This window comes from Cryptomeria japonica, chromosome 10 (genome assembly GCF_030272615.1).
Source record: "Cryptomeria japonica chromosome 10, Sugi_1.0, whole genome shotgun sequence".
NCBI classification, from domain to species: domain Eukaryota; kingdom Viridiplantae; phylum Streptophyta; class Pinopsida; order Cupressales; family Cupressaceae; genus Cryptomeria; species Cryptomeria japonica.
In genome coordinates this window covers 575127758-575148314 of record NC_081414.1, presented here as the reverse complement: position 1 = coordinate 575148314, position 20557 = coordinate 575127758, and the positions used below count along the sequence as shown (strand labels likewise).

The following is a 20557-nucleotide window of genomic DNA, read 5'->3' as shown; positions in this document are numbered from 1 at the left end:
TATGATTTTCACATCAACATAGTGGGTTCACTTGATATAATTTGAAGGGACGCATTTTTATGGTATATAATCCCACCTTTTCATTTATTATCATGCATTTCAGTTGAAGTGATTATCATAAAGCCTTTATGTTCATGCATGCATTTTATGTGTAGACTAACAATTCTTAAAAATATAGGTTCATGCTAGATCAGTCGTCGTTGAATAGTTTACTCTTGGTGATGGTACATATTCCTTGGGGTTATCAATATTTAGCTACTTTTTAAGTTTTCTTTTCAAGAACTGCAAAAATTTACAGCCAAACACAACATGCTTTGTGTGCATTAATGAGTTTAAATATTGTGTGTAAACACTAAGTACCTCACTTTGTCAATGTGATTAGATTTTGTAAAATTTCACACACTATGCCAAGTGAATGTATTGCTATTCAGAAATGACAATATCTACCATCGTCTTCAACCATGCAAAGAATGCAGTGAGAAGGGATTTAATCAACATGCGTCTTTCTTCAAAGTTATGCTTGTAGACTTTGCAGAGAAACTGGTAAGTTTCATAATTATACAATCTTGTACGTCTTAAAAATGTTCCAAATAATGATCTATTTATAATTTGAAAAAATAATTTGTATTAAGTGTTATAATTTGTTTCTTGTAGCACATTCATTCCACATAAAAAGGTTGCTTATTTAGGTCTTTATTTATATGCAGGCATTGCTCTATGTAAGCTTTTCTCTTAGGACATGAGGATGTCTGATTCATATGAAGTGGGATGTTGTATTTGTATATGGATGTGAATTTATGTAACTTTGTTACGATGATATACAATGTATCTATACATGAGTACATTGGAGTAGTTGTATTGATAATGATGAAAAATCATGTTTGCATATTCGTATGTCACATGCAAGTGTAATGGTAATTATGTGTATACAATACATGGAAATATTGATAATCATTATGTGTCTACAGTGTAATGCTTGTTTATCTATATTTTTCATTGAATGAGTCTACCAATTTTTTCATCTACTGAAAAAATGTTGCCCTAATAAAATCGTAGAGAATATTGAAAAACCAAGATAGGATTTTGTAGGGACCCCTCTCATGTCCCCATAGGTTCAAATGGATCATTCACAGGTTCCATGGTTTGCAAGTTAGGACCCATCAAATTTTGACAATTTTTAGCACTTAGGACGTTTAAGGGACGACGTCGGTAGGGTATGACCCCGAGTGTTTGACTGAGGAGGGGGGGAATAGGAGAATGAAAAGGGTAAGAATGCCTAACTAGACATGTCAAAATAGACGGTTCATGATCATGACGAGAAAAACGAGAAATTGACCACATGACAACATTTGATTGAATGAGATTGACGATTTTTTTCACCAACTAAAAAAATGATGCCTTAATAAAACCATAGAGAATACTGAAAAACCAAGATAGGCTTTTGTAAGTACCCCTCTCATGGCCTCGTAGATTCAAACGGATCATTTGCAAGTACTAGAGATTACAAGTTAGGGAACATCAAAGTTTGACATTTTTTAGCACTTAGGGTGCTCAAGGGATGACGACAGTAGGAAATGACCCCGAGCGTTCAACCAAGTGGGGGGTGGGGGAATAGGAGTATGCATAAGGTAAGAATGGCTAAATGGACATGTTAGAACTGATAGTTCATGATCACGATGAACAAAACGAGAAATTGGCCACGCGACAACATTCAATTGAATGAGACTGACGATTTTTCACCAACTGAAAAAAATGTTGCCCTAATAAAACCGTAGGGAATCTTCAAAAACTGAGATAGGATTTTGTAGGGACCCCTCTTGTGGCCCCATAGGTTCAAACAAATCATTTTCAAGTGCCATGTATTTTGAGTTAGGGCCCACCAAAGTTTGACAATTTTTAGCACTTAAGGCGCTCAAGAGACGACGTCGGTAGGGTATGACCCCAAGAGTTCGACCGAGTAGGGGGGGGGGGGGGGGGAATGGGAGCATGCATAGGGTAATAATGCCTAAGTAACATGTCAGAACCAGCGGTTCATGATCACGACAATCAAAATGAGAAATTGGCCACGCGACAATATTTGATTGAAGGAGACTGACGATTTTTTCACCAACTGAAAAAAACGTTGCCCTAATAAAACCATAGGGAATCTTGAAAAAATGAGATAGGATTTTGTAGGGACCCCTCTTGTGGCCCTGCAGGTTCAAACAAATCATTTACATGTGCCACGGATTTTGAGTTAGGGCCCGTCAAAGTTTGACAATTTTTAGCACTTAGGGCGCTCAAGGGACGATGCTGGTAGGGTATGACCCCAAGTGTTTGACCAAGTGGGGGGGGGAAATAGGAGAATGCATAGGGTAAGAATGCCTAATTGGACATGTCAGAACTGACAGTTCGTGATCACGACGAGCAGAACGAGAAATTGGCCACACAAAAACATTTGATTGAATGAGACTGACGATTTTTCGCCAACTGAAAAAAATGCTACCCTAATAAAATCGTAGGGAGTCTTCAAAAACCAAGATGAATAATTTTGACACATGAATCCCCCATTGACAATTTTTTACAACTTTTGAGCAATCTTGAGCAATTTTGCTAATATGAGTAACCTATGACTAGACATAACAAATATTGGTGTAGATGACCTTATTACATAAAAAATGATTATATTTCACCTTATTTACATTGAGAATCCATCAAAAGACTTGTCTTCCAAATTTGACCTCGTGGAGGCTTGATGAGAAAGGAGGTCATTAAATTTGGTGAAGTTGCCAAAGGCAACCAAATTTAACACTTACGATTTAGATGAAATAAATTATATATAATCTGAAGATTATACAAACAACACTTATGATAAAATTAAATGAATTGTATTGTTCAATATAAAACCATTGTTAATTATTGGATTGAAGATTAAAGTTTAAAATGATAACACCATGCCAACATGAGAAGCAATTTATATGATCAAATATCAACTTCTATATATATGAAAATGTCAAATGATTACAAGTGTATGTCCATACACAAATATGGCATAAATGCCAACTCAAACAAAATGTATGTCTATATATGTGAATGTATGTCCATATACAAAATATACATGCCAACTAGGAATGTAAGAATCCCAAAACTATCTATAACATCCTAAGCTACTGATGGATCATCAAAATCGATCCTCTTCACCACATTGCTTGGCTCTGAAGGATCTTGCACAAGAAAAAACAAACCATGATTAAGACTAGTTATATTATATAACTCACATTTGAAAAGTTAACATAAAAATGAACTATAATTGAACTATTATTTTTTACCTCATCTCCATGTTTTCTCTTCGGCTTTGGAGGACTCTTGATGTATGTCTTTGGTAGAGGAGGTATGTTTTCAATATTTTCATACACAACCTACATATGTTCACAAACATGAAATTGATACAAGTTAGAATATAATTGTCATTGATAATAACGAATTATATCTACTAAACACAAAATAAAATAAACACATGTACTTGAGGCATCTCTTCTTCTTCTTCATCTTCAGGTATAGTGGGTGTAGTAAAAAAGGATGTGAAGCCAAGAATTTTCTATACATATACACAACAAGTATGTGAAACTATCAATCTATGTCTAGACATGTATAATCATTATGTTATTTAAACTATTCATTCAATCATATTTGCATTCAATTACCTTTCCCTTGTCTTCGACTGCACTACCAGATCCTGAATCACACAGCCCCACACTCGTGCTACTTGTGCCCTACAAGAGTAAAATAAGATATACATGCAAGTTACTACATAATCTAATTAATGCCAATATAAATGATGATCATGTATGTACAATAAAATACAAAGGACTAGGTGCAATAATATATGTACCATAAATCTATCAAGGCCAAATGAAATGGCCATCAAGGTGACCTCCTAGATCTATGTCAACTCCTCCTCTATCATCAACTGTTAAATAGACCATGTAAATAAACATTAGTACTTAATATTATATAGATTATAAATATTTATTTAAAATATAGAATGAACTATGAAAATACAAATCTTACCACTGCATCATCAACGTATGATGAAGGTGCCTCCTCACCTCTAGCATGTGAGGACTCTCCAGGGTATCCTCCATTCCCTATCATAACATCTGGTGCATCCTGCATCTCATGCACCTCATAATTTGCAGTATGCACAGGAGGATCAACAAGTTGTCCAACTGGACCCAAGCATAGGTGCCCACACATGACACAATTATGGGGCACACAAATGTGTGGAGTAGAGGAGGATGTTTTAGTTCCATCAGATGCACCGCTACCATCAAATGAAGTCTGATCTATTACCCCAGCCTAAGAAACCAAAAGGTTACTCAAAGAGTGAATAGTCGATATGGTCTATGATGCCGCCTCACAGATGATATCTGGATGTTGGACTGGAGGTGGGGGATCAATAGGAGGAGCAGAGACATATAGGCCCTGGACTATTTTGACTGCCCTAGGTCTATCTTGGGGCATACCTAAACCCACACCCTGGAAAGATTGGATGTGAAAGTAGTTCACATGTTTTCCTAAAACAAACTCAGCATACAATTTTTTGATGAAGTTGAAGGGAACATAAATATTTTTGTTGGATGGTCTATCGAAAACCATCCACCAACGATCCCAAAATTTTTTCACAATATCATCATTTGTGCATCATTTAATAGAAATTTTTGTTTTTTGGGGGTCTACGGGTTGACCAGTGTGGGGATTCACAAACAATGCGACAATATTTATAGCTTTGGATGTCTTGATATCCTTGATCTCCTTATAGGACAAGCCATCCACATATTTTTCCCTCATAGAATCTTGCCACAAAAGAGTGGCATTGTACTCATCAGTGATGGTTTCTATACTCTTTATGATGGACATGAGGGGATCAAACATTGGGTTTAGGTGAGGGATCCTATGATAGACATCTGCAATTCCACTCAATTGGTTCAAATTTTGTGCAATTAAATCCTGAATTGAGGGGGGGTTTGGTAAAGGAGGGTTTTGTGCAGGAGGGTTTGGTTGTTGCGGTTGTGGTTAATCAATGTTTTCACTGTTATCCCCCATTTTTAACCTAATTGAATATAAACAATTGAATTTAGTTAACAAATTTGAACAATTTTGTATTTGATTTTAAAAAACTATTTTTCATGAAAAAAACATATTTTGAATGAAAAAATAAATAAACATTAAACAAAAATGCAAAAAATTGAATGAAAATGATGAAAAACAATAAAATTCCTACCTTTTATTGGATTTTTTTTGCAAATTTGGGTCACAAAATTGGATATCGGGTCCAACTAGATATTGAATTTGCTTGAATTCGTGCAACCCATGGGTAAAAAATAACCCATGGGCTGTCACAATTCTCTTTTATTGTCTCAAAGAAATCGGATATCATATATCTGATTTTTATAGTTAAATTATTTTAAAATAATAATATATTATATTATATAATATAATATTATATTATATATTATGTATTATATAATATATAATATAATATAATATAATAATATATTATATATTATATATTATGTAATATATAATATAATATAATAATATATTATATAATACGCATTATATAATATTATATTATATTATATTATATTATATATTATATCATATATTATTATTTTTAAAATTTAAAATTACCTATAAAAATCGGATATCCGATTTGCCCAAGTGTTTACCATGCCAAGGTGTACTAACACACAGGCCAAGCAAAAAGTCAACACGTATTTTCGCATTTTTTAGGCGAGTGGAAAAGGCTATTTTTTCATGTCACCATTTTTTGGCCCCCCATGATCCTATCAAACTTGATGTTAACTAGAACTTCCTAATGACGATAATGAAATAACTTGTCTTTAATATTATCTAGAATAAAATGATACTATATTGAATTTCATCAATAAGATATTCAATTATGGTGAACAGATCTCTTTATGGCTCATTCAATACAACAAATGAGCTACACCAAGGGGACGCTATTTCCCTATTCTTGTTTGTTATAATGGAAGAGGCAATGGGCAAATATTTCAAATATTTAAATGAAACAAAAACTTGGAAATGTATCAAAGTTGTACAAGGATTGAATCTTATCACTCACACTCAGTTCACTAATTAATAAAGTGTTGCTTAGTGAGGCCAACTTGAGTGAAGCTATAGCAATAAAAAATGCATCTAATGAATATTATATACTATTAGGTCAATCTATGAATAAGGATAAATCCTCATTATTCTTCTTTAACACAAATAAGGTAATGCAAAAGAAGATTGAAAAGGTGCTTGGCTTCCCTATAGTTACCCTTCCTTCAAAGCATCTAGGCACATGTTTTATATCAAGAAATAACAAATCTTATCATTGAGAGGATACCATTAACAACTATAAAAATAGCATATCGGCTTGGAAGAGCAAATGGTTAAATTTTGTAGGAAGGATTACAATGATAAAATCTATTCTATATCTAGTACCAATATATGTAATGTCATGCTTTCAGATCAAATACAAAAGTGAGGCAAATCTAGAGAGCTTCCTCAAAAAATTCTTGTGGGAAGGATCAAAAGAAGAAAACAAAATCCCCTTAATTAGCTAGGAAAATGTTTGTCTCCCAAGAGATGCTAGTGGGGAGGGTTTTAAGAAGAGTTGAGGCTCAAACTTGGCCCTTGACACCAAGCTTTCTTGGATGATGTACCCTGAACCCCACTCATTATGGTGTAAAATACTCTAGCACAAGTACCTAGATTATAGGGATCCAAGTAGAATCCTCACCACTACAAATTCGCTTGGGGGATCTACCATATGGAGGTTTCTTTGGAAAAAAAAAAAAGAATAATCACACAACACCTTACTTGGTAAATTAATAATGGGAAAAAAGTTGACGTCTGGACAAATTCTTGGAATGGCTTTTTCCCACTAATAGATAAGAGGGACTCAAAGATTACATTGATTCCATAAAAGCGAAGATGGGGAAAATGGTAATTAACTATCTTGTCAAAAGTAAGGAAACCATTGGAAAAAAGTATGAAAGGATAGACTTCTCTCATATTTTGGGAAATCCCCAAAAATGTAAGGGTGGAGATAAATTGTGTGCTAGAGCAATGAAAAGTTTTGATTAATAACATGGACTATGAGGTGATTTGGTGTGGCACCAAGTTAGGAGAATATTCAATCAAGATGGGGTATGCAATTCAAAACAAAGTGAATAAAGACACTTCATGGCTTGCTCATTTGTGTTGGCATTCCACTATCCTACCAAAGATAGGGCCTTATTTTGGTTTGTGCTCCACAAACAAATACTCATGTGGATGATAGACTCATGACATATTGTATTTACAAGCCATGTATATGTGTTTTATGCTACTAGAACAACAGAAAATTGAATCAACTAATGATCAAGTGCCCTTTCTCTAGACAATACTGTGATTGGGCAATGCCAAAATTGGGATGGCTCGAACCTCATCAATAAGATTTTGTAGAGTTCATTTCAAGTTGGTCGATCTTGAAAAATAAATATTTATACATAAATATATGGCTGGCCACTCCTTTGATTATATGGCATATATGGAAAGAACATAATAGACGAATTTTCAACAATACAAGCATTGAGATAGATGGAGTCATAAAAAATATCAAAGAAAACATCTATGAACCAACCAATGCTAAATATTTCAATAAGGAAAAAATGTCCTTCACAAACCGAGATGAAGATATTAAGAAAAAATGGTTGAACCTTAATGTCACAACCCTCCTTTATAACTCTTTGGATTTGATACAATTTTATTTTATAATTTTTGGTTCAACTATTTAAAATGATTGAATAAATGTTATAAAAGAATAAAATAGACACACACACACTTGGAGAATATAATTCAAAAAGTATTATTTTTATTTTATTTATTTCCACTCCCAATTATGGCACATGTTGTAGGAGGAATTGGAAGCTTCTAGAGGAATCTCCACCACCTTGCATATAACTCCCCCACTAAGTTTTTAATCAATTTGCATGAGTCCAATATTGGAAAAGAATCTCTTTTTTTAATTAAATTCTCTAGATAGTGGAATTGAGGGATTTTTCTTATAAAATTATATGCAAGTTTCAAAGAAGGGAGTTGATTATGTTTTGAAAAAAATTTCCCAAGTTTTTAGTAGTAGGATCTTCTTGGTAGTCTCATTTTTGTTGTAGGATTTGTTAAGTTATTGTTTGAAAGATTTCTCTCAAGTGGCAAGGAAGGATCTAAGGAGGATAGCTAGAAGGTTGGATTCAACATCGAACTTCGATAAGTCAGGTTCTCCTCTTGTTATTTCACATTCCCATATGAGAAAATGGTATTATCCAAAATATAACTTCTAGATCTTCCTTTATAAAATTTTCTTTTGTGATAATATTGAAAAGATAGCTTATTTATTTGTTTAATTGTTTTTTTTTTGAAAAGAAATATCAGATCTTGCTTGCATGTGAAAGATAGCTATTATTTGTTTAAATTTCTTAGAAAATATCAGATCTTGCTGGATTGAAAATTTAAATGAAATTCTTTTTTTTCTTACTTCCCTTCGAACAGAAAATGCTGGATAATAAGATGTAAATCTCTCTGTGCAAAAAGAGTATAAATCTCTCCCTCTGATATGCATTCTTGTGAATAAATCTTTATTCTCATTGTTTACATTAATATTATTATTTTTATTTCATATATCTGGTTATATAAATCTCTCTGTACAAAAAGAGTATAAATCTCTCCCTGTGATATGCATTCTTGTGAATAAATCTTTATTCTCATTGTTTACATTAATATTATTTTTTTTATTTCATATATCTGGTTATATAAATCTCTCTGTGTAAAAAGAGTATAAATCTCTCCCTGTGTTATGCACTCTTGTGAATAAATCTTTATTCTCATTGTTTACATTAATATTATTTTTTATTTCATAGATCTGGTTATATAAATCTCTCTGTGCAAAAAGAGTATAAATCTCTCCCTGTGATATGCATTCTTGTGAATAAATCTTTATTCTCGTTGTTTACATTAATATTATTATTTTTATTTCATATATCTGGTTATATAAATCTCTCTGTGCAAAAAGAGTATAAATCTCTCCCTGTGTTATGCATTCTTGTGAATAAATCTTTATTCTCATTGTTTACATTAATATTATTATTTTTATTTCATATATCTGGTTATATAAATCTCTTTGTGCAAAAAGAGTATAAATCTCTCCCCGTGTTATGCATTCTTGTGAATAAATCTTTATTCTCATTGTTTACATTAATATTATTTTTATTTCATATATCTAGTTATATAAATCTCTCTGTGCAAAAGGAGTATAAATCTCTCTGTGAATATTAAATTCTTGATTATGCGAAATCAATTCAAAGTATTTTTCCTACCTCTGTGATTTCTAATTATCTGTTTATTGCTGAAGCAAATCTCTCTCTCTATTTTTATTCCCTGTGAAATCAATTTCTAATTTTCTGTTTATTGCTGAAGCAAATCTCTCTCTATTTCTATTTCTTGTGAAATCAATTCCTAATTATATGTTTATTGCTGAAGTAAATCTCTCTCTCTCTATTTTTATTCCCTGTGAAATCAATTTCTAATTTTCTGTTTATTGCTAAAGCAAATCTCTCTCTATTTTTTTTCTTGTGAAATCAATTCCTAATTATCTGTTTATTGCTGAAGCAAATCTCTCTCTATTTTTATTTTCTGTGGAATCAATTTCTAATTATTATTTGTTGAAGCAAATCTCCCTATTTTCATTTTCTGTGAAGTCAATTTAAAACAATTACTGACCTCTACGATAACTTGATTATCTATTTTATTCATGTTCTTATTTTCACAAATAAACATTTTTTTATATATTCTTTTTAAATTGCAATTTGGAATTTTTAGTAATTACTTTGGGTTAAATTTTAAGTTAATTGCTAAGAATTATTTTTGTTTAAATTTTAAGTTTAATTGTTAATAATTGCAATTTAGGAAATGTTAATTCTTTCCTTAGTATAAATTTTAAGTTATTGAATTTAACTTAGAAAAATTTATAAGTATTGGGGATTATTGTGTAGTAAATTCATAATTAATTTATCCTTAGTAAATTTTATATTTGTAAATTATATTATATCAAATTCTTTTAATTAGAGTTATTCAATCCATTTAAGATCCATTGGGGCACTTAGTTGGCCTTTAGCAATTAATTCACATTAATATGATTTGAATCGAATGTCTAAATTAATCACTATTTTTGGATTTGCTTAATCATGCATGCAAGTTACACTATTCTTATATCATGCAATTACTTATAGATTAATTACATTTATTGACTTTGTCATCTCCATGCAAGTACACATGTAATTATTAATATGCAAGTTTTCATATGCAAGTTATATTTCAAGTCATGGTTTTTATTCTATGTAATTCATCAAGTAGTTATTTCAAACAATTAAAATTATGTACGCTCAATTTGTAATTGTTTTCAAGCATGATGTTTTCATAGCTTCTTAGTTAGAAAACTAAATAAAGGAAGATGGAAACCAAAACCTAGTAGCGTTTGGTATATACGGTGCCTCTGGATCACGCTTACGGGTAATGCCGTTGTGTTGAATTACTGCACTTAATGCCTAATAAAGCTACATCAACGACGTATGTGGCATCGTCCCTATAAATCATCGGGGAGTAATAAGGGACACTTGGAAGTTAAAATCCAAGGGGCGGGTAATTCCCCTTGGATCGATAATCTAATAAGATAATTTTTAAATGATTTTACATCCGTTGAGATAAACCATGGTAAACCCCCTTTAGGGTTGCTTAAGTAAAATGCTTTTATGAAATTGATTTAATCTTGAAGAGATATTGGTGATTGACAATTTGGTCAAGGGTGACGCTCATGATAGGTGTTAGGATGTAGTTGTTACACCACAAAAAATAGGTCATCTTGAGCCTTTGTTTAAGTGCTACCATCGTGGGTAGCAACTGCAGAGAAACTGTCTGAGACATTGACCCTAGAAAGGGTTGCGTACCCACTAATCAGTTTACATCAAACCATAGAGTAGAAAATAGAACTACATACTTTACACCTTGATCCTGTGCCAAAGCGGGTATGTAGGCAGTCTTGGGATGGAGTTGTCCCTCGTACTCAAGCGTTTGTGGGTGGGGTCTAGGCTTGGTATACAAGGATTGAATAGAATCCTAATTTGAAAGATAATTAAAATGGAAAAAAAAAGTAATTCAATGCATACTCGGAAGGAATCTCGTATGGATTCGCTTGACTTCTCGAGGCTTTAAGCCAAATTTCGAGGTGAAATTCAAGCTTGTATTATGTTATTTAATTACTCCTAAGGACAGCGACCTCGGTGCACTTCTGTCAGAAGAGTGTAGTACTTAGTGAGTGGCTCAGGACCCGAATGGTCCTAGTGAGTCTAAGTCTCTGGCTAGAGCACCTCCTATCCTGATTGGATAGATGCCTACCCCACATGGGTAGATGCCTATCCCAATTGGATAGATGCCTACCCTGTATGGGTAGATGCCTATCCCATATTGGATAGACAAAATCTTATGTCCTGTATGGTTAGATGCTCATCTCAGATGGATGAATGCCTAATCCAAATGGATGGATGCCCAGAGTATGTGATTGAATCAAACACAATGGTTAAATTAAAACAAAAAAGAATGGTCAATTTTGTTGAGTTGCTTATGGTGGGTTATTACACTTAAAAAACCTAAGAGGGGCAATACATGGGAACAAGTGTTCCGGATCAGAGGCAATATGGAGAATACCAACAATGGGTAGGTGGAAGCTCAACTTAGATGGTGTTGCCAAAGGCAACCCAGTCCCAACTGATGCTAGATGCCTAATTAGGGATTCTGAAGGTAACCTCATCTAGGCTTCCTCTAAGAAAATAGGGATGACCACGAACAATGAAGCAGTAATGGAGGCCATTGTCATGGGGCTTCAACTATGCAATTCAAAAAGAATATATGATATAGATATTGAAGATGATTTGATGATTTGTATACAAGCTATAATGAAGAACAACATTTAGAATTAGAAACTAAAAGGTGCTAAAAGGATGGCTCTGGAAGATTGGGGACTTATTAAGAAAAATAAAAAGCTATGGACTCTTCCATGTCTTTAGAGAAGAAAATAAGGCAGTAGATAAACTCTCAAACATAGTGGTATCACAAAAAATAAAAAGAAGAAGAAATAAGAAACTCACCTACTTACTGGGGAGAATTGGTAGAAATAAGAAAGCAAGAAAAGGAATTTTTTGAAGAGTAATCACTTGAATTGATAGGACTTGGAACAAATCATGATTTTTGAGTAAGAAACTCAAAAAAATTGCTAAAATCAAGGCTTGATTGTCACATCCTTCCAACCCCAAAATGAGACTCCTCCTGAAAAAGATGCGCATAAAAAATAAATTAAAAAAAGTACAAAAATATAGTGGTGAACCCTATGAAATAGGAAATGTGGTGATATCCTATAGGATTCATATATAGATTATTTCAATGACAATAACTACATGATAGAACCTCAAGGGTGGTACATCACGCATCTTCCCAAGCAATACTATGGTGTCTTTTGGATAAATTTCAAAGGACATGCATGAACATAAAATTCAAAAGAATTGACAACAATATAAGAGGCTTAGTCACTTTGTTTGCAGTGACTGCAAAGAAATTGGCACAAGATTGTCAAGCAAAAAAAGGAAAAATCTTGGCCAAAGATAAAAAATCAAATAGAGATCCATGTCAAAAGAAAGCCTCTATAAAACAAAAGAACATAAAAGAGAAGGTTGTATTCTTTTATGTTCAAAAACATCAGTGGCATCCAAGCCTCCTTTAGAGAGATTGGAAGTAGAAGGTCTATCAACTTGTAGTTACATTTGTAGGCCAAAGATAGTATTGGCTCGTTTATTGGGCAAAAGGGGTCCAAACGAATATGTAAGGAAGGAAACACTTTGGTTTGACATGTTATTGTGAGGATGAAGTCTCCGATCAGCAGTTGAGGAGGCTTTTCAGAACATCAAAAAGGTCATCAAATAGATCATTGACCCTTAGCTATTAAGAGGGATACACAAACATGACAAAGTATTAATGGATTTCTTCTTCACAAATGTGATACAAGCCACAAACAAGTAAAAAGTACAAACTTATGTCAAACTTTTATAAAGGAAATGATCAACACTATTCAACTTGGACAACATGAAAGTGGAATTTATGTTTTGAATAACAAAATGGTGTGAACTGATGAAATATAAAAATCTTCATGAAGTTTATGTCTGTTATTTTTTTTTTTTAAATAATTGAAAAATATTTTATATGGTTAAAGGTAGATTTTTTATTGCTAAAAATTTCAAAAAAAAAAGATGTTCTAATTGGCCCCTCGAAAACAAATCAAAACAAACTTATTTTTATTTGATTTGTATTTTCTAAATAGATAACATCAATTATTAGTGCATGGAAAAAAAATAAAAAATCGATGTATATTTTTGCCATAATATCGTTTTAAAGTACAATATACCAGAATTTGGTAGTTTTCAATTGGCCCCCCTTGTTCCCTAATAATTTATCATTATAAAAAACCATTTATACTCTTTTGGAGAAGATTCTCTCCTCTAGTGTACCAATTTTTTTTTTAAAATTATAATATGGTTTAACATTTTTGGATCTAATTTCTAATGATCCCCATTTTTAGTTTCAAAAACCTACTTACAATATTTTAGAAAAAAACATATTAAACATAATCAAAACATTAAAAAAAATTATATGTCTAGATGACTTTGAGATCTACAAAAGGGTACTTTTAGATTTTTTAAAAATCTCATGCTGCCTCTAGAAAAATTTAGCAAAAGTGAAAAGTTTCAAAAACTTCTGAAAAAGATAAGGTGGCTGCCAAGTAGGCAGCCACATAGATAGTTCTGGCAGCCACATAGATAGTTCTGGCTGAAACAATTTTGGTGAAAAGGGTTTTGGCCGGAACCCTTTCAACTAAAACTATATAAGAAAAATTTTCATTGGCCAAAACCTCACAAAGGAAAAAGTTTGAATTTTGGTTTTGGTTGAAAGGCTTCCAACCAAAAGAGTTCTAGCCGAAACCTTTTAGTTAGCCTAAAATGTGACATAGGTCTATGCTTTTACTAGGCCACCATGATCGAGGTGCAAGGTTCACTCATTGGTGCTCAAAGAAAATTACTTTCGAGATGTCATTAATGTCATTGCCAAGGTAAAATCCAATCCAAAAATAGGTTATGTAGCTGAAGTATTTGATGTGGTGGTTGTTGGAAAACATAGAAGGTAGTTGAGGCTTTGGAGATATTCTATGCAGATTGGAGAACTACATATGGCCGCCCATTTGCAAAATATCTCGATGGAGACCTTTTCTTTGTTGCTCAACTCAAGCGCATTAATGTACTAGCATATGGCATAAACACCATCTTGCACGAAATGTAAAGTTTTTTTCTAAATCAATGCAAGGACCTATGCCCTTTGGTAGTACTTATCAAATTATAGAATTATAAATAATTGTTATAAATTATTTTTTTTTTATATTTTTAAAATTTTATTAAAAATATTAAAAAATTTTAAGAAAAAAAATATACTTGCTAATAGATTTTTTATGATAAATTAATTTTTTTTTATTATGAATTATTTATTTTAATTATTTAATGAAACAAATAAATCATCATATTGAGTAAAATGAAATTAAATAAATGAGAAGCATGTGATAAAAATATATAATAAAATAAAAGTTAATATTCATGTACATAATATATTTAAATCATATCTTAGTCACATCATCAATAGAACTTAACTTACAGAGTTTTGAATGTATTTGTGAACAAAGGGGCCATGTTTTGTTTCAGCTTCACTTGCAATTTCCTTTTGTATTTTGTATGCAAATTTGAAAGCAATTTTAATGTATTCTAGAAGATCCTCTATGATGGAAATATCCCCTCTATAATAGAAATGAATACACAAAATTAGGAAAATGATAAAAATAAAATAAAATATAGCATTATTGTCTAATGCAATACCTTATCAATGTCATCGTGAAGAGTTCGATGTATTACCCCTCCCTCAATCAGACTTTTTAGATACATGTTTTGACAATAGTTGACTTTTTCAGTGGATATTAGTGGATACATTATATTTTGATATTTTACTCAGATATTATGCTATGATGTGTTATACTTTGATTTGAGTTTCAATATATGTTGTTTACGCATTATTTCCCTTAATGATGGTTAAATGTTTTTTTTGTTGGAACACTGACGTGGACTAACACATTTATTTTATGTGAGATGTGTTATGTATTGTGCATGTGAAAGTGGTAATCTGCAAGCTGTAAAGCACAAGCACTTCAATAAATCATTGCATGCATGGTTAGACAGATATAATCTTGAATAAAAAAAACCATAACAAATCAACCTATTGCCTTCTAAAAGATGCGAGTATAGACTTGCTCTCAGATTTGTTTGAGAAATACCAATGACTAGACTACACCAAAATGAAGGATTTAAATCTAGACGAGCACAAGATTGAGCTAAATGGATGCAAGATTAAACTAGATAGATGCAAGATTAAGCTAGATGAAAGAATATTAAGCTAACATGATTAAACTAATATGCAATAAAATAATATGCAAAATTCTCAATGCACAATAATCTCAATGAACCTAGAGCAAAAACAACATAATAACAATAAATCTCTAGGGTAATCTGATTTAGAGATGAGAGCCTGAATTTATAGAAAATCCAAAGAGAGACCAATGGTTAAGATTGATTAATGATGAGTGACCGAGATTCTCCAAGAGGAAGCACAATCTAGGTGAATTGATGTGATTGGCTTCTTTTCTCAGCTTTAAAGGAAATTGAGCTAAATTTAAGATAAAAACAGAAAAACTAATTTATTTCATATTTTTATTCAATTTTAATATTTAATTGATTTAATTGTTTTTTTGAAATTTTCCAATTTATTAGATTTTTCAACTTATCTCAATTTCACTCCTTTTTCCAAATTAAATTCTTTTTGCAAATTAATTCCTTTTTAATGATTTAATGGAAAATTAATTTATTAATTAAATATGCTAGGATATTTAATTAAATAAATAGGATAATTGATTTAAATGATTTACTTGGAATGATTAATTAATTAAATAAACATTTAATTAATATAGAATGATTTATTTGCCATGTGACATTGATGACTTAAGAATTAATTAATTAGGTGCTCAAGATTGATTTAATTGTCTTTGGTTAGGACCTTGGTGATGTAGACGAGATTAGGGACTCATGGTTTAGGTGACCATTTTCAGTGTATTACATTTGCCCCTCTTTGAATTGATGTGCAAGTAGCACATTGATTCAAAGAATAGTTGATGTCGAAGAGAAATTATTTTTGAACTTGATGGATCACAAACTGATGAAGAACAAGATGTTTAGCTTGATTTGAAGCGACGAAACTGAACAGATTGATTAAAATGATATCAATCCTGAACTTGATTGAACTAGGATCGATGAAGAGTGAGATATTATTCTTGAACTTGATGAATCAAGAAACGAGTATCAATCTAGAACTTGATTGAACTAGAATTGGTTAAGCAAAGAGATAAAACCGATTCCAAACTTGATTGAACAAGAACCGATTAGCGAAATAGAATGTCTAGCTTGATTTGATGCGATGAAACTGAACACCTAGTTGGATTGAGCATGATTCAGATGAAGACAATATCAGCTTGATTTGGTGCGATGAAACTGATATGCCCCTAGAGATTGATTGAAGTTCGATTAAGCTTTGATTTGAAAAGAATTTTTGCTTGGCTTTAGATGAAGATTTGAAAAAAATTCTTGACTTTTGATGATGTAATCACTGATAATGTTGATGTAATGAGTATGCCCCCTCGGGAGAGAAATCAAAAGATAGTGAGATCCCAGTGATTTTAGGCAATTTTGTTTAATAAAGCAATTTATTGATGATAATCTGAGCACATTGATTGATTTGAGAATTAACTTGAGATCAAAGTTGATTCAAAAAAGATTTGAGCACAAAATGATGTAAAGATTGACGCGAAGATGAAAGAGTCAAGTGGTCAACATTGTGAAAATTTGACTAGAAAATTGACATTAGATTTTGATTTCGATCCCGAAAATGGACTCAGGACAGTTAATTTAGCTAAGAGTACACATTTTGTGTCAATCGGAGCAAGTTTGAAAATTAGGGTTTTGCCTATATAAAGGGTTTAAAGTATCATTTTAAATTCATTTTTACCTTTCAAATTTCAAAATTTCAAAAACCTTCTTGGGAGCAAAATGGCAATTCCAGAGCATACCCATTGATTTGAGCACCAGAGACATCACAACTGACCTCAAAACTACCTAGCAGCAGTAAGTGATTGATCTTAAGCCTCATTAATTTCTCATGTTGTGAATTTTTTGTTGAATTTTTTGGGCTAAGTTTCATTTTAGTTCGTGCTAATTTTCTTTTCTCATATGGTCATGTATGATTTGTCATATGGTCTCTACCCTTGTATCGTATGAGTTTGTTCATCATAGACCCTATTGTCATCTGATATGGAATAGTAGCTCGTATGCGATAGTTTACTTGTACGGCTCGTAGAGTTTACTGATACGAGTTGCTGACCCATTGTGAAAACTCGTATGGGAAATGATGTGTTTTTTTAAGGCATAAATGTGAACTTTTTATTTATGTGGTTGATGACTTGGATTTGTGAGCACTTTTTACACCTTTCTAACTTAATTTGTATTGCGTACTGATGATTTTTTCATTTTATTTTCTAGGTTAATTTGTCAGATATACAGTTTTTATGTACATATCCGCCCACCATGAGATTAGTTTGACAACTGACAGATGGTCAGAGAGATCATATTGACGTATGTGGGTTGGGATGGTTTCTCTATATGCTAGATATCCATGTGAATCACAAATTTCTCACCACCTTAGTTGAGAGGTTTCATCCTGAGCATAATACATTTCACTTGCCTACCGAGGAAATGACTATCACTCCCAAGGATGTGTATAGGATTTTGAGAATACCATTTACAAGTGGCAGAGTAGATTATGATTCTTCTCCTCAGCAGGGGATTACATCATTGCAGAGTGTTTCATGATGACACTCCTATAGTTCGTTCCATCACTTGGGATGACATGTTGAGCAGGTATGGAGCATAATTTTTGGTTGCTTGTGTGCTTGCTGGCATTATCAGGTGTTTTGTCATGTTGGATAGGAGACAACATGGGTTCTTATGCGACTAGGGGAGGATGCTGGATATGTTAGTGACACAACCGAGGAGATTGGGTTGGGGTTCTTTCTTATTGGCCCATATGTATCATGAGATGCACGAGATCGCTTATCGAGAGGTGAAGAGCATGGCCGCTAGGGTTCTTGTTTTATAGATTTGGGCTGGGAGCATATCCTAGTCTGCAAGCCAGTTGTTGAGGATTCGAGACAGCCACATCAGCCTTTTGTTTGCCCATATGCAGGTTATATTATGTAGCCCCACCCGGGAAATACCGATTATTGGCGATGATAACTTGATGACTTGATTGTAGTGGTATGGAGGCCATAAAGGGGTCTAGAGGTGTGGGATGATTGGAGATGGGAGAGGAAGGTGATGTTCATGACTCACCCACTCATAAGTAGATCGCAAACCATTATTGAGCATTTCGTAGTGAGTAGAGTTTTGAGGCAGTATGGGAGGCCACATAGTATCTCCCAAAATTTTACAGCATATGCCCGCTTTGTTGATGAGGAGAGGCAAGGATGGGAGCCTAGAATGTCATATTCCCTTGCCATGCAGGAGTTAGCAGGTTTACAGCCACAGAGGTGGGAGTATTTGGAGGATGTTGCAGATGGGGGTAATTCCCCTATTTAGGGATTGGTTCCAGAGACATCCATTCCCTCAATTCACAGATCCTAGAGAGCATGCCCCTCAAATAGATGAGGGTGACAATGTGCCAGTGCAAGCTTAGAGAGAGGCGACACCTAGGAGGGGAGGAGGAGATCTAGGTGCTAGTAGTAGTAGAGCACCTATCGCAGGACGACAATGTCGAAGGGGAGAGAGAGGGTCTTCAGGAGCAGTTGGTGGAGATATAGGTGCTAATAAGGGAGGAGAGGTCGCAGTAGATGTAGAGATGAGTGAGGCAGGGGGCCCTGGCAGTGAGGATGATCCTAGATAGGTATGGCAGAGGTGAGAGGAGTAGGGTGGTAGAGGTGAGGAGGTTGGAGCAGGAGGTCAGACACCTGCAAATATCATTCGCGTCTTGAGAGGGAGAGTTTGGGGCTTGCAGACACAAATAGAAATGATGCAGGCACAGATAGCAGAGAGAGATTGACGAACCGTAGAGAGAGATTAGTAGCTGCAAAGTATGAGAGAAGAGCATGATAGCCTCCAGTTTGAGGTTGTACATCAGACGAGTAGGGCAATGTATTACATGACAGCTTATAGTGCAGTGGTTCCAACAAATAGACAGGTTGTGTCTTATTCGTAGTATATGGCTCGATCAAAGGGAGCTAAGGCACCCAAACAAGATGATGCCAATGTTCAACAACCACCACCTCCTTCTCCAAGAGATGAGGGAGAGGAAGAAAGTTATATTTTTAGATGTCTCCCAGATTTTGTACTCCATTTTTGTAGTTTATACGATTCTTGCCCTGATTGACAATATTTGTGACATTTGATATCATTTGTACCCTTTGACATTTATATTTGATGAGATATATATATGACACCTGATTCAACCTTATTGTACTTGTGTTATTGATATGAGATGATTTATGAGATGTCTTTCTATATGTTTTTGTTCTATATGAATGCATTTCTTTTCAGTATGTATGTAATGCAGATGAATATGGATGTTTTTGTTTCTTAATTTTCATATGCAAATAGATGATTTGATGAGTGAAAATGATGAGCTAATAATGAAAATGTTTATTTTTTGTTTTTCATGCAATAGGATGAATGCAAATGAATGTGTAATGGGCTTATGGATCTATATGATATGCTCAATGCAAACTAGGACCGAGTCACTAGATTCTGATTCTCTTTTTATCATCACTGAGCAGAAATGTAGGAATAAACATAAGCACCAAGGCAAAAAGAGACAGGATGACCTGAATGTCGCGTCCTTTTTAATATAGCAAGCGAACATAAGCACCAAGGCATAAAGAGCCAGGATGACCTAAATGTTACTTGCATTCAAACACACCAAACAAAGTAGAGTTCCTTCCTTTTTATATGCAATATTGATTATCTTGTCCACAATGACCCTTTTATTGTTCATATCCTGGGACAGATTAAGCATGTATCCTAATTGCATGATAAAGAAATTTACTCAAAAATAGACAAGGAAATGATTCCAACCTACTTGTAGCATACAAATAAATAGAGTCGAGGTATATGTGGCGAGTTCACATTGATGCGAAGGCACTTATCACAGACACCCAACTTATGAGATGTTTCCAGATCATCAAAATTATTCCTACAAGCAGAAAACAAAGAAAAGTATTATGCCCCCAATCTTTGCT

The 20557-nt window shown here is 33.3% G+C and overlaps 1 pseudogene; it reads right to left on the bottom strand.

Annotated features, from left to right (window-relative positions):
• The window catches only part of LOC131042761 (delta-selinene-like synthase, chloroplastic), a 150955-nt pseudogene that overhangs the window by 26903 nt on the left and 103495 nt on the right, over positions 1-20557 (bottom strand).